This window comes from Pithys albifrons, chromosome 3 (assembly GCF_047495875.1).
Source record: "Pithys albifrons albifrons isolate INPA30051 chromosome 3, PitAlb_v1, whole genome shotgun sequence".
NCBI classification, from domain to species: domain Eukaryota; kingdom Metazoa; phylum Chordata; class Aves; order Passeriformes; family Thamnophilidae; genus Pithys; species Pithys albifrons.
Window position 1 is genome coordinate 1597611 of NC_092460.1, and position 6789 is coordinate 1604399.

A 6789-nucleotide genomic window follows, 5' to 3' on the forward strand; every position below is an offset into this window, starting at 1 on the left:
TCTTCTGGAAGTCATGTTCCATTTCATGGAGCAGGGCCATCCAGGGAGCTGGGCACCTCACACACTGTCATGTCAGAGAGCTGCACTTCAAGGTTATTCCCTCTCAGAAGCTCCTTCTTCCAGCCCCTCAGTTATTTTCTCCTTGTCTAAATCATCTGAAAATAGTCTGCAGCCATCCTGCTTTGTATGCATGAGCAGGAAAGGGAATTTAGGATTTTGCTGTAATGCCATACACAAAAGCCTGCTGGAGAGCATCTCTTTGATTAGCTCTTATTCTACAACCAATAAAACAGAAAAGAATAAAAATAAGGGAGAGCCCAGCATGTGGCTGCTGTGTCTTGCTGCTTCAAGGCTGCTCGGAAAATCTGCCTGGTTGCTCAGGGCCCTCATCAGTGGCATATTTGTGCATATTGCAATAATTGGTTGGGATTTATCCTCTTAGTAATGAGGGAAAGAAGGGCAGGAGCCCTGCAATGATTTGCTCACTAGCACAGCCCAAAACTTGGGCTCTGGCAATCAGCCAGCCCCACGCCTGACCCCGAGGCTCCCCTTGGCTGGGTCACCCCTACGTGGACAGGTGACCTCGTTTGACACTCCAGCGCCCCATGGAGGGCACAGCAAAACTTCTCAACGGCAAACAAGGCGTCCCAGCTCGACAAAGTCCGAGATGGCGAGGTTGGATTGAGATCTGGGAATTAAATTAGCAAAAGGGATGAAAAAGAAGCAAAATACCTCACATCTAAGCCCAGAACTTTGGCAGAATTCATGGCTGGAACCAAGTGTTGGGATGTGAATTTTGCAGACAGCTCTGATGTGTGATGGAATGGACCGAACTCTTCATTCTAAACTCCCTGAACTTTGAGGATTTGATACAGATCCAGATTTCAAATTTCCATTGGAGCCTTTCTCATTAAAACTAGAAGCAGGAGGATCTTGTTTGCCTACAGAGGCTGTACCAGATAATAACCTGTCTCTTCCTCCTCTGTGTACCATTACCCTCCTCTTCATCCCCTCTCAGTTTGTGTGAGTCTTTGTCACAAGGCACTGACAAACCGAGTGGTCCTGGCTCTGCTTAGACACAGCACTGCAGTTCTGAAAAACTGGGCTACACAATTAATTCACTGCAAGGATCTGCACATGAATCTTTAAAATAAACCTAATCCCAAATAAAGCTCATCCGAAGCTGTGGGCACTCAAATCATGTCTAAAAACACGAGACCAGAGGAGAGACAGAATGTGACCAAAGCTTCCTCCTGCTTCCCACCCAGCCAGGGGAGTGCCAGTCATGAGACTCACACAGCTTAAATCCCAGTTACACTTTCCCACCAGACAAATCCTGCTTTATTAAACCAAAGTGCAAGGGAATTAGCAAAACCGCCTGTTTCCTTCACACTACAGTGTATATAAGCAACCTAATCCGTCCGCCGCAGCTCCCACCGCTCTGAAAACCCCTCAGCTGGGAATTCCCGTCAGCAGCTCGCAGCCTCCCTCCTGTCAGCTCGGGATTACCCTTCCCTATCAGGGCACGGGAAGGAGGAAAACACGTGGGCACCTGCCCGATCCCTCCCTGCGGCTCTGCCACCACCGTGACCCCCGGCTGGAGGAGCCCTGCAGGGTCGGGCGCTGGGGAAGGGGCTGCACCCCACACTAATTAGCGCTCGGCTTTGCTCATTAAAGAGGCTGCTCTGGCTGACCTGACCAAATACATCCCATTGTCTCAGTCTGTCCCACAGCTGCTGGTCGGCTCAGCGGCTCGGGGAGGAGGGGCACTGATGACCCAGGGAGGCATCCCCATCCCCTGCCTATCACCCCAGCTGGCAGCGGAGGGGCACTGATGACCCAGAGAGGCATCCTCATCCCCTGACCATCACCCCAGCTGGCAGCGGAGGGGCACTGATGACCCAGGGAGGGATCCCCATCCCCTGCCCATCACCCCAGCTGGCAGCGGAGGGGCACTGATGACCCAGAGAGGCATCCTCATCCCCTGACCATCACCCTAGCTGGCAGCAGAGGGGCACTGATGACCCAGGGAGGCATCCCCATCCCCTGCCCATCACCCCAGCTGGCAGCAGAGGGGCACTGATGACCCAGGGAGGCATCCCCATCCCCTGCCCATCACCCCAGCTGGCAGCAGAGGGGCACTGATGACCCAGGGAGGCATCCCCATCCCCTGCCCATCACCCCAGCTGGCAGCGGAGGGGCACTGATGACCCAGGGAGGGATCCCCATCCCCTGCCCATCACCCCACCTGGCAGGGGCAGCCCAAAACTCTGCAGAGAGAGAAAGGAAGTGCGAGTCAGTGCGAGGTCGGTGTTTCATTTACATGAGATAAGCGCCTTCATGTAGCAACTGGAAATCAAGGGTAATTGTCGGGGCTGGGAGGACGGTGTTGTCTGTGTTACACAAGGCGTAATGGGCCCCTTCGGAGGGAGCAGGAACCAGCCCTCCCGCGAGCCAATGTTGCAGCCTGGAATAGTGATGTGCTACATCCTATTTCTCAGGAGGGAGGAAGGAAGGAAGGACACGTGAAAAGAAAATAGCAGTAAATGATCCCACTTCATAATTTTTTTTCCTGTAACCCTTCTGGCCCTACGAACAGGAACTTCATTTTAAACTAAAAATAAAGCCTGCTGCGTGTTTCGCAGTCGCAGATGGGTGTTCCCAGCGCGCCGCTGGGCTCGGCGCTGCTCCCCGTGCCGCCTGGGCACGGCGCGGCAGGAAAGTGCCTCGCTTTGCATTTGCTATATTTACATATCATCAGTTATCAGGAGAACAGGATGTCCCAGGGGATCTGAAATAGGATATCCCACACTCCATCTCCTGGGCAGTTCAGCCACGGGCCAGGCCCGTCTGGCAGATCCCATTCCCTGTGTGCCCGTGGCTCCGGCGGTGCCCGGCGGGTGTTATCCATCCCCATGCCCGGCTGGCATGTGGCAGAGGCATCCCCAGCCTTCCCCAGACACGTGTGGCTGAGGCAGAGGGAGCTGGGCAGGGGTGGAGAGCTCCTATTTCTCTTTTTACCACACCCTTTTTTCTTATTTTTGGAAGGGCAGAGGAGGTTTGTTCTGCCCTCAGCAAAATCAGGTCTGTGTTCTCCTCTACACATAGTTTTTCGTACTGGACCCTGTAGCCACCAGGAGCCTCTCCCTGCAGGGTGATGGAGCACAGCAAGGCTTTTCCCAGGGCAGGAGCAGAACCCCCAGTGCAGGTTCCCAAAGGCCCACAGAGGGTTTCACAGGGGTGCAAAGGGCAGAGCTGGAGATGGTGGGTGGGTAGGTGGGTACCCCTTTATCTGCTGAACAGGTTACACCTGGCACTGCAGACCCTGCAAGGCACGAGCTGGATGCCCTGCCTACCTCACCACCCTGGATTTAAACGCCTTTCTCACACTCTGGGCGTAGCTGCCAAGGATTGTGCCTTCAGTACTTCACTCCACCTTGATTTCAAACCACTTCAGCTTGTGTTTGGGAGTGGTTTCCAAGCATTCAGCTCACCCATATCTTATCCACACTGGTTTCCTTTATGAGCTGCACCCACTACAGGTCCAGAACTTTAAATGCAAACCCAAACAAATATGTGGTAGTGCTTCCCATTCCCCTGGACTGGCCTGGAGTGGGAGTGCAATGAGTCAGGAGCACCATAAAGGAAAGTGAAATAGATCCACCCTGAGCAGATGATAGGATCAGGACAGATTAGTAGCCTTGGATCAGATTCAAGGGTCAGCATAAATCTTTAATCTTTGCAAAGTCCTCAAGCCTCCCTCCCATCGCTGTCTCACATGCACACACACCAGGCATGACTAAACAGCTCTCTGTGGGGATGGCAGACGCTTCAGAAACTCCCGGCTGGTTTTGGTTTGCAAAATAAAACAAAGCTGCTCTCTGTTCTGCAAACGTGAGAACTTCCCTGCGCAGGCACATCACCCCTGGGTGCTGTCGGGTGTCACAGCAGGGCCACCACTCCCACGGGCATTGGGGGCTCTGCCACAGGGCCCCACCGGTGTGCCCTGACCCCACAGCCAAGCTGAACACACTCAGCTGCTTCGTGCATCGAGTGGGAGCCAAGTACAGTCCCCACGCTGGGCCTTATTAGGGCCCCACAACACGACCTGCCAGGACGACCCTACTTATTATTCCTCTATATTTGCTCCCACTGACACTGTGCTCCCTGGCCATAATCTGGATAGTTCCCTGGGTTCACGTGGAGCTGCAAGTGGTTTGCTCAGGGTAAGGGGTGGGGGAAGTGCTAGACTGCCACGGGAGGGGGCTGTCCCATGGGGATGCTTTGTGGGGAACAGAGGGGCTGGAGGAAAGGTGGGTGCCAGCTTTGCACTCAACTGATGCACTAAGGGAAAAGAAAGAAAGAAGAAAAATATAGCAAAAAGCCCTGGCCTAGTTTTTGTTAGTTTTTGTTTCACTGTGCTGGGCTCAGGCTTGAAGGATGTGGTTTGGTGGTCAGCGCATAAGACAGCAAATGAAAAAAAAAATTCCTTTGATTAAATCCAGATCAGGTCTGTGCAAGCTCTTCCTGTGGCCATCGGGAAATCACACGAGGGAAAACCCTGCCCACAGCTGCTGCCTGTGTCTGGTACCAGGGACGTGACGCAGGTCCCACCACGGCCCTGACCTGCTCCGTGGGGCACTCTGTCCCTCGGAGTGAGGTGTCCTGTCCTGGCACCAGGAGGACTCAGTCCCCACAGGGGCTCCAGGACATCCATCTCACCACACATCAGGCTCCATCTCGAGCTTTCTTGATAGATTTATAACAATTCAAGTCACTCTCACCACTGCTCTGTGCACAAAGGGCCAGGCAAGTTCTGTAGAAGTGAATATTTATATATTCCCATAAACATTTTTAATGGGAAATTGCCTAATATGCCTTATTAAAGGGAAAGCACGAGCAGCTGGCCAAGGGCACCTGGCAGAGCTGCTGATGGTGGATGTGCTGTTGCTGCTGCACCTCACAGCTCTAATTGTTTCAGGAATCCTTTGACTCATCTGAGCGGCTGCGGGATCTGCACGGAGATCTGTCCTGCCAATCTCCTTAAAAACACCTTTGCCTCACTCCTGGGTTCAAACAGCTCGTGCTGCACATGCCTCCTGACCTCAGGTGCCCAGGTGCCCGTCTGCAGCTGGAAACCCCTGTGGCTCGTGCCTCACCCGCACACAGCAGCCAGAACTGTGTTCGTCACACACACGGCAGTGCCAGGCTCTGCCACCGCAGCTGCCCGGCTGCTGCAGGCCCTGGGGACAAGGATGTGCCACCGGCCACCCCCTGCCCCAGGTAAGGTCCTGCCAGCCCCACGCCTGCCCTGGCTGTGCTCTTGGCAAACAGCTGTTTGCTTTCCCAGAGCTGCAGAGACAGCAAATGCCTGCCCTGCTCTGGAGCACATGGAAGCTGTCCCTGGGCTCGTGTGTGCCACTGAGGAGTCAGGGCACAGACCATGCAGGTCCTCTGCTCCCCCTGGGAACCAGGGATGTCACCGAGTGCTGCAGTGCCAGCCTGCTCTGTTACTATGGGGACAAGCACTGCGGGGACCGCAGGAATAAATGTATAAAAATGCCCGGCAGCTCCACTCTGAGGGCAGCAGTGGGCATCACCAGGCTGCCATAACCTGCCCTTCCTCCCCACCCCTGCCCAGCCCCGTGGCCTCCCAGCCCTTGCGACACCAGATTCCTTCCTATCTTGTCCCAGGCTGCGAGGCTGACAGCTCAGAGCTTACACACAGCTGTGGTTACCCTGGCCCGGAGACGCCCCGTGGCAGAGGCAGCGTGTCCACTGCCCAGCCCCTGCCAGGATGGGCACCCTGCTGCCCTGGGAGCATCCCTTGGGAGCACCAGGGGCCCTGTGCTGCAGGCATGGCACCGAGGGCAGTGCAGGGTCCTGTGCTCCCCACCAGCTCAGGTTTGGCCACGGCTGTGTCAGCACAGGATGCAAAGCACCCACGGGAGCAGAGCGAGTCAGGCGTAGCACACTCACTCCTTATTCACTGGGCTGCGTGAGCTGCCGGGCAGAGGCTGAATTCCCCCGACCTTTGGACACTCATTTAAACCATGGAAAGGGTGACAGGCAGCCAGCGGGCAGGGAAACAGGCAGCAGCCTGGTGAGATGGCAGCGGGTGCTGCTGTCAGAGCCTCCACCCCAATCTGGGGGTGTCCATCACCTCAGAGCTTCCAGCACCCGGCATGGGGTGCTGGGGCTGACCAGCAGCTCCTGAGACACCTGTGTGCTGGTCATCCCATACCTGTCCCTCCTGGAGAAAGCCACTGCTCCAATGGGAATGGGTCTGAGGAGGGATCAAGGCCAGCTGTGCTGCCCAGAGGAGCCACCGCACTTGGCAAGGCTGGTGACAGCTTTCCCGAGGGCATCTTAGAAAGCAGCTCTTGGGAGGCCTGGTGATTCAAGGGGAAAGCTCTGCAACACTCATTCTGGGAAGTTTCCATTTGAATTGCTGCAAAGAGCAGTTTTTCCACGATAAACAGATTGCTTCAGTTCCCCAGCAGCACTGGGGGGGTCACTGCCACCCCCTTCCTGCACGGGGTCCTGAGTCATCATCCCTGCCATGGCTCAGTGGGGCTGGGCAGTGGGGCCCTGGCAGGGTGGGCGATGCCCTGGTGCTGCCAGCAGCCTCCCACATCACGGGGGAATTCAGCCCAGAGCAACCAGCACCACTCTGAGGTCAAACGCTTGTCTGAAATCGAGAACCAGAGAAAACCCCTCCTTGGCCACCTCCTGACCAGCGTGTGCAGAGCCAGGGCCCCTCCGAGGGTTCTGAGGTGGGATTGGGCT